The following is an 8,289-nucleotide window of genomic DNA, read 5'->3' on the forward strand; positions in this document are numbered from 1 at the left end:
AAATATTCCCTTTAAAATGACTGATGTCTCGAGATGTGGAACTCACGGTTCACAGCCCTTCTGCTACAGAGTTTTATTTTTAAATCAACCCATAAATAGAAAGATCCAAAGAAGGAAATACGTGGAATATGAAAATCTCCTCTCAAAATGCACGGAGGGCCTTGTAAACTCAGAACATTCTTCCCTTACAAACTGCTCCACAAAGAAATGTTGAGTCTGTATGGCCTGGTTTGTAGGCAATGAAGCAAATAGAACATTCCTTCTTCATGGCAGGGAAGAGACTCATGAATTACACCTTCTAAAAAGCATTCTTCATTTCTTTTAATAATGTAAGCACAGCATACAGGAGGCTGTTTCAGGAGGATCTTGAGTTTGAGGCCGGCCTGTGTTAAAAGGTGAGTTCTAAACTAGTTTGACCTATAATGAAACACTGTTTTCAACAACAAAAAAAACATGCCAGGCACAGGTGGCTCATGTCTGTAATTCTAACGTAGAGGCTGAGATGGGAGGATCATGGTTTGATATCAGATGGAACAGGAAAGAGCATGAGACTACTAGACACAAAGAAGCTCGAAGTGGAGCTGTAACTCAAGTAGTAGACTGCTAACCTTGAGCGAAAAGCTGAAGAACACTTGCCAGGCTCCGAGTTCAAGCCCCAGTACTGGCACCAAAAACCAAAACCCTCAATGGAGTTCGATTGGAGAAGATTGCATTGGATTCTGAATAAGTAAACTAACACAGAGGGGCACATAAGGAAAGATCTCGGCCCTGCATCTTGGCTTGTTCTAGGGCTGCTGTTGTACATAAGAGCTTGTCTTGCTGCTTGGTAATAGCACTCAGATGCTAAAGGCCTGCAGGTCCTCCTCCAAGAACAGTCTTGGAATCCCTGAATCAAGCTGAGCCTTTCTGCTCAGTCTGCCCCTCACTGAAGCTCCCTGAGGGCGGAGCCATGTGTGTTTTTGCTGTTGTTGTTTCTGTATCTAGCCATGCCACTAGTGTTCCCTGTATTAGAGATGGAACCCATCCCAGACCCAGCCCTCTGCCGGGCTTGGCCATGCAATCACCCTCCACGTCAGACCCTGAGATGATTTGCAAGCACTCAAAAGCGGAGAAGGCTTCCTTTAAGAATGTCTCGATCACCAGGCACTTGTGGCTTACACCTGTATTCCTAGCTACTTGGGAAGATGAGATCTGAGGATGGAAGTTCAAAGCCAAACCAGGCAAAGAACCACCAAAAAAGCCAGAAGGGAAGCATGGCTCAAGTGGTAGAGCACCAACCTTGAGCAAAAAAAAGAAGCCAAGAGAGAGTGGAAGGCCATAAGGTCAAGCCCCAGTATCTGGGTCTAGTGAATAAAAATTAAAGCTTTGACTTAAGCAGAGAAATCCTCACTAGATACTATGTTGAAAATGAACTATACAGCTGGGAAGGTGGCTCAGTGGTAGAGTGCTTGCCTTGCATACATGAGCCCCTGGGTTCGATTCCCCAGCACCACCTAAGCAAAAAAAGCCGAAGTGGCTTTGTAGCTCAAGTGGTAGAGCACTAGCCTTGAGCTGAAGCGCTGAAGGACAGTGCTCAGGCCCAGAGTTCAGGCCCTATGACCCCAAAAAAAGAAAAGAAAAGAAAATGAACTATACAACTTGGGGGGTTGGTAGGGAAAAATTGGGAGAAAATGGGGGTGTAACACTGTTCAAAAAGAAATGTATTCATGACCTGATTTATATAACTATAAACCCTTTGTTTATAGTTCAATAAAAATTAAAGCTTTGACTTAAGCAGAGAAATCACACTTCTCATGTAAACTCATTAAGATAGTGTTTCAGAGGTCTCATACATTTTTTTTTTGGTACTAGTCTTGTGAGTGGAACACAGAACCTGGGTAATGTCCCTTGACCTTTTGCAGGCTGGTGCTCTGCCACATCAGCTCCAGCTCCACTTCTGGGTTTCTGGTGGTTAATTGGAGATGAGAGTCTCACAGACTTTCCTGCCTGTGCTGACTTGGAACTGTCAGCCTCCGATGTCAGCCTCCTGAGTACCTAGGATTACAGGTGTGTGCCACCAGCATCGGGCTGAGTTCTCAGTTTTATATTCAGTTGTTCACTTGCTCTTTCTGGTGCCTTAAAGGTTAAAAAAAAAATCTAGAACTACCCAGAAAGCCAATGCTCTAAAATTGTGGTGTAGCCACAGCCCAGTTACCCTATATTTACCCACTAGACTACATGCCTGAGAAAGAAAAGGGAGGGGGTTTGACATAGACCCCTTCTAATCACTTCAGGCACAGCTAGAAAGGAGCTTGCAGGCTAGAGCTGGCTGAGTCTCTCCAACAAACATCCCTGGATGAAGAAGAAGGGTCCTCTAGATCACATGGGCTCCATAGCTCCATAGCTATGTACATTCGGTCATATAAAATGCTATCAAATTGAACTCCAAGAGATGGAAAGGTTTATTATTGTAATGTTTGCAGTTCTTTTGAACTCTTCTTCTTCTGTTTTTTCCCCTCCTTTGTCACTGTGTTTGATTTCTATACCCTTCGCCTTGCATATAAGTTTATCTGATTTGGGGAGGGGAAGGGGAAGCACAGATAAGGTACGACAAAGGGTGAAGCAATTCAGCAATGATCCTCACTAGATACTATGTTGAAAATGAACTATACAGCTGGGAAGGTGGCGCAGTGGTAGAGCGCTTGCCTTGCATACATGAGCCCCTGGGTTCGATTCCCCAGCACCACCTAAGCAAAAAAAGCCGAAGTGGCTTTGTAGCTCAAGTGGTAGAGCACTAGCCTTGAGCTGAAGCGCTGAAGGACAGTGCTCAGGCCCAGAGTTCAGGCCCTATGACCCCAAAAAAAGAAAAGAAAAGAAAATGAACTATACAACTTGGGGGGTTGGTAGGGAAAAATTGGGAGAAAATGGGGGTGTAACACTGTTCAAAAAGAAATGTATTCATGACCTGATTTATATAACTATAAACCCTTTGTATATCACCTTTACAATAAAAAAAAAAACAATAAATAAATGAAAGAAGGGTCCTCTATAAAGCCTCACCCTCCCGTGTCCCTTTTCTGGTTAATAGGAGGAGCCATTCTACTTACTAATGCTAAATAATAAACAGTTACTGACCACTGCAGCTCCTTGCGTCTTGCCGGTATTGAAGGCTTTACAGGAATAAGACAATTCCACTCATCTCAGGGACTAACACTGCCCCCACCAGGTAAAAACTGCAACTTTAATCCAAACAGCTCACAGGAAAGAAAAATGTGTCACTTGTAATCCTAGCTACTCTAGGAGGCTGAGATCTGAAAATCAGGATTTGGAACTAGCTGCAATAGGAAAGTCAGTGAGACTCTTACCTCCAATTAACTATCAAAAAGCCAGAGTGAACAGGGTGCCAATGGCTCACGCCTGTAATCCTAGCTACTCAGGAGGCTGAGATCTGAGGATCCTGGTTCAAAGCCAGCTCAGATGGAAAGTCCATCAGACTCTTATCTCCAATGAACCACCAGAAAACTGGAAGTGGTGCTGTGGCTTACATGATAGAGTGCTTGCCTTGAGATGAAGAGCTCAGGGGCAGTGCCCAGGCCCAGAGTTCAAGTCCCAGTGCAGCACCAAAAACCAAACCAAAACAACCCCTAAAATTTGGTATTTAAGAAGTGAAAATTGCAACTCAGTTGAAAGAGATGCAAGAATCACTCTAAATCTTTTCACACAAAAATAATCATTAATATCTTTTTCAGAAATTCCTGGAATGTAAAAGATATGAGACACAGGTCCAGGTACAGTGACTCATACCTATAATTCTAGCTATTTGGTAGGTAGAAATCAGGAGGATGGTAATTTGTGTTCAGTGTAGGCAATAAATTAGTAAGACTCCATCTCAACCAATAAACTAGATGTGTTATATATGGAAGGAAGTAAATAGGAAGATTGTAGTTTGGCCTGGGCAAAAACTTATGAGATCCTATAAGTCAAAACAAATTAAGCAAAACAGACTGGGTATGTGTAAGCAGTAGAGCACCTGTCTGGTAAGTGTGAGGCCCTGAATTTAAAACCCAGTACTGCCAAGGAAAAAAACAAAAGATAGGGCTGGGAAGGTGGCTCAGTGGTAGAGCGCTTGCCTTGCATGCCTGAGGCCCTGGGTTCGATTCCTCAGCACCACATAAGCAAAAAGAAAAAAGCCGGGAGTGGCGCTGTGACTCAAGTGGTAGAGCTGAAGAGCTGAGGGACAGCGCCCAGGCCCAGAGTTCAGGCCCCATGACCGGACCCAAAAAAAACAAAAAACAAAAAGATAAAACAAAGCTAAAAGAAGCCAGGCATTGGTGGTTCACAATCGTAATCCTTGCTACTTAGGAGTCTGAGATCTGAGGATCTGGGTTCCAGTAACCAGAAGTGGAGATGTAGCTCAATTGGTAGAGCACCAGCCTTGAGTAAAATAGCTAAAGGACAGTGTGCAGACCTTGAGTTTAAGCTCTAGAACCAGCATAAATAAAACAAAAAGATGTTATATCTATCTAATACATATATAATATCATATATCTTATATATTACATGTTCTTTTATATATCATATGTATCTTATCTCATATATATGTATGAGAATCTGGTATACTAGTTTCCTAATTTATTTTCAGTTAACCTTATTTGACTCTTCCTATTGACTATTCAGCAAAATAATCTTTTTAATGTGTTCGGCATGATATTATAACTTCAAAACCACCCCTCCGAAGTGGGCTTGGAATATTTGCACTAGTGTTCCTGCAGTCAGTGGAATTCTTACGGGCATTGAGCACACTCTGGCTTCAGTGGGAATTAGGCACTGGAAAAGGATAAACGGACCATCTGTACAGGGAGACCAAACCAGTGTCAATTAAATGAGCTGTGAAAAAAGGTGCTTGATCTGTGCTACTTGTCGACAGGAAAGCTCACTTATGTACAGAGCTAATCACTGGACACACAGGCTTCAGGTGAATGATCAGATCGCAGTGTTCTTTGCTCAAAGGGCAAACACAACCACATTTTTCAACATGAATTTTTATAGTTTGTGAATTGACCTGAGAGATTTTGATCAGACCCTAAATATTTCAAGAATATGAAGTGTAATAGAAAACCTCTTTTCTCAGGACAGCACCTTTTTGTGTGTCTCTGGCTCCTCAGCTCAGAGGAATTTGCTTTTTAAATTAATGTTTTTTCCCCCTTTTATTAATTGTATTTTTTTAATGTGGTACTGAGTTGTTGAACCTGGGGCCTCATGCATGCTAGGCAAGCACTCAGAGGAATTTTTGATGTGTGTGTGTGTTTGTGTGTGTGCTCAAGGATAGCACTCTACCGCTTCAGCCACAGCTCTACTTCTGGATTTTTGGTAAGTAATTGGTGATAAGAATCTCAAAGACTTTCCTGCCTGAAGCTGGCTTTGAGCAGCAATCCTCAGATCTCAGCTTCCTAAATAGCTAAGGTGAACAGGCATGAGTAGCACCAGACAGCTGTGTTATTGTTTCTCGAGGAGCAAGAGCTGAGTAGACATTCTTTTTTTTTTTTTTTAAAGTAGGGCCTGTTCATCAATAGATTGCATGATACAACAGCCTCGTAAACAAAGACCCACAAGCTTAGGGAAATTGTCCACTTTAATGCTTAGAATCAATGAAGAACGAGCAGTTGCAGACTTGTGATTAGAAGATGTGAATGAGCTAATGGTATAGATGAGGGAAGAAAACATAAAAGATATACCACACAGAGAGACGAGAAGAGCTAAACAGATGAACAATGCTGTATGAGGTTCTTCATCTCCTCCCAGGATGGGTAACTTTATTTTTCCTGACAAGGGCCATTTGGATATTTATAATATTATTCACAGGCTATACAAAACTATCAATGCAGGCAGATAGCCACGGGAACCAATGAGAAGCATACCAGAAGTGTGTGTCTGTTCTATCTTGTACCAAATGATTTCTAGAGCCTTATGTGGCCTGAGGGTCATTCTGTTTTCTATTTTTTTCCAAATATTTCTTTATTGAGATTAGGTGACTACATAACTTTTACAATACTGTGGCAGAGTTATTCTTAGCTAAAGTCACAAACACCTTTTAATCTGCACAATGATAGTCATCATTATCTTAATCTACATAGCTTATGAACTCTATGACCTTTAACGATGAAACGATTTCTTACAAATCTGGTGATCTGTACATTTCTTTCTTTTTGCTTAGTGTCAGCTGTTCCCTCTTTTTATCTCATTCCCTCCCTCCCATCACTGCCCTTGAGTTGCTTAGTTCACGTTCATCAATGTCCAATGCAGCTGATGTAGACATTCTTAAGAAAGAAACAAAACTAGCCAGACATAGTAGTCCACATTTGTAATCTTGGGAGCCCAAACTGGAAGATTATGAATTCTTGGGCTACCTAGTGAAACATTGTCTCTAAAAAAATAAAAATAAAAATCATTCCGGGTACCAGTGGCTCACACCTGTAATCCTAGCTACTCAGGGAGGCTGAGATCATGATTCAAAGTCAGTCCAGGCAGCAAAATCCATGAGACTCTTATCTTTAATTAACTACCAGAAAACCAGAAGTGATGCTGTGGTTCAAAATGGTTGAGAGCTAGGCTTTAGGGAAAAAATCTCAGGGACAATGCTCAGGCCCCAAGTAAAAGCCAAGAACAACAACAACAAAAAAGTCAATTGAGGTAGGGGGTATAGCTCACATGGTAGATCTCTTGCCTCAATTCAAACCTCTGTACCACAAAAAAAGAGGTGGGGGAGGTGGGGAAAAACTAATGAAAGGCAAAAGAAAATAAAAAAATAATCTGCAGAAGATAAATCAGAAGATAAATATTTGTCAGTAAATAGGAAGATCCAATGTTGCAGGGAATTCTAGGATAAATTTGAGCAGAGTCCTTTTTTCCAATTTCATATTAATTATAGGCCCTCTCTGGGCTCTCTTCTCTTTCTTCTGTCTACTGATAATGCCTGCCCAGGCTGGCTTTGAACTGCGAACCTCAGATCTCAGCCTCCTGAGTTGCTAGGATCACAGATGTGATCCCCAGATGCTCTGCTTATGATTGCTTATTTATATCCCCTCCTCACTATATTCCAGGTCAGGTATTGCCTATCCCTTCTGTAGTCCATCCTCATGGCCTTCCGAAGTCACTGAAGTGTTTATGAGGTTGTGATGGGGTGAACAGGGAGGAAGGGAACAAGATCCAGAGTCTGAAGTAGAGACTTTGGGGTTCAGAGTGTCTTCTAGAAGAACAGTACCTTCTCCAAACAAAATCGGGGACATAGAGTCTCACTTTGGACAGCCCAACTGAACAGATAAGATATTTGCAATTTCAAAGTCTAGGACATATCCCCGACATAGGGAATAATTGGGAGCAGAAGAAACACTTCTATTGAGAAAGGGAAGAAGAGATTGGCAAGGGTTTACCCAGGCATGGCAGAGGAGCTCCAGAGAGACTGTATGAGAAGCTGTTTCCCCAAATCTAGAATGCCTGTCAAATGGCACAGACTTAAATGGAGGTAGAAGTCAGGCAGGCACGGAGGAGAAGGACAGGACAGGGGTACAGAATGGCTTGAAATGAAAGAACTAGTGTCAAGAGACTAGAAAAGCCCTCACTGGAAGTCATGACAGAATTGTCACAGGGAGGAGATGGGGGGAGGGCAATCCCAGCATCCTAGCTCTGCATGCTGGCCACTGGTCTCTCTGACATTGTACGTGTCACTGGCAAATTCAGTCCATTCAAGGACCTCATTAAACCTCCTGAGAATGTCGAGTCCTTACATAAACCTCCTTTTAGTGCCCTTTTTCAAATGCTAGTGCTGGGGCTTGAACTCAAGTTCTCACACTCTTGCCTTTTCTCTCAAGGCTGGCATTCTACCACTTGAGCCACAGCTTGACTTCTGACTCAGTATTGGGTAATTGGAGCTAAAGAGTCTCATGAACTTTTCTCCCCAGGTTGTGTTTGAACCATGAACCCTCAGAGCTCAGAATCCTGAGTACAAGAGAATCCAGGTGTGAGCCACCAGCCCCTGGCTTTTAACCTTCTTACTGAAGTGTTTTAAGGTGCCCTCTGGTCCATCCTCCTCCTCCTCCTCCTCCTCCTCCTCCACATCTTCCTGTTCCTTCTCTTCTTCCTCTTCCTCCTTATCCCCCCTTCTCCTCCTCTTCCTCTTCTTCCCTTTTCTCCTGACCAGTACCAGGATTTAAACTTGTGGTTTCCCCTTAGGTTTTTTGCTCAAGGTTAGCACTCATCCACTTGAGCCCCAGTTCTATTTCCAGCTTTTTGGTGGTTAATAGAAGATAAGAG

This window comes from Dipodomys spectabilis, unplaced genomic scaffold, assembly GCF_019054845.1.
Source record: "Dipodomys spectabilis isolate Male_0828 unplaced genomic scaffold, ASM1905484v1 ptg000039l, whole genome shotgun sequence".
In the NCBI taxonomy this organism is placed as follows: domain Eukaryota; kingdom Metazoa; phylum Chordata; class Mammalia; order Rodentia; family Heteromyidae; genus Dipodomys; species Dipodomys spectabilis.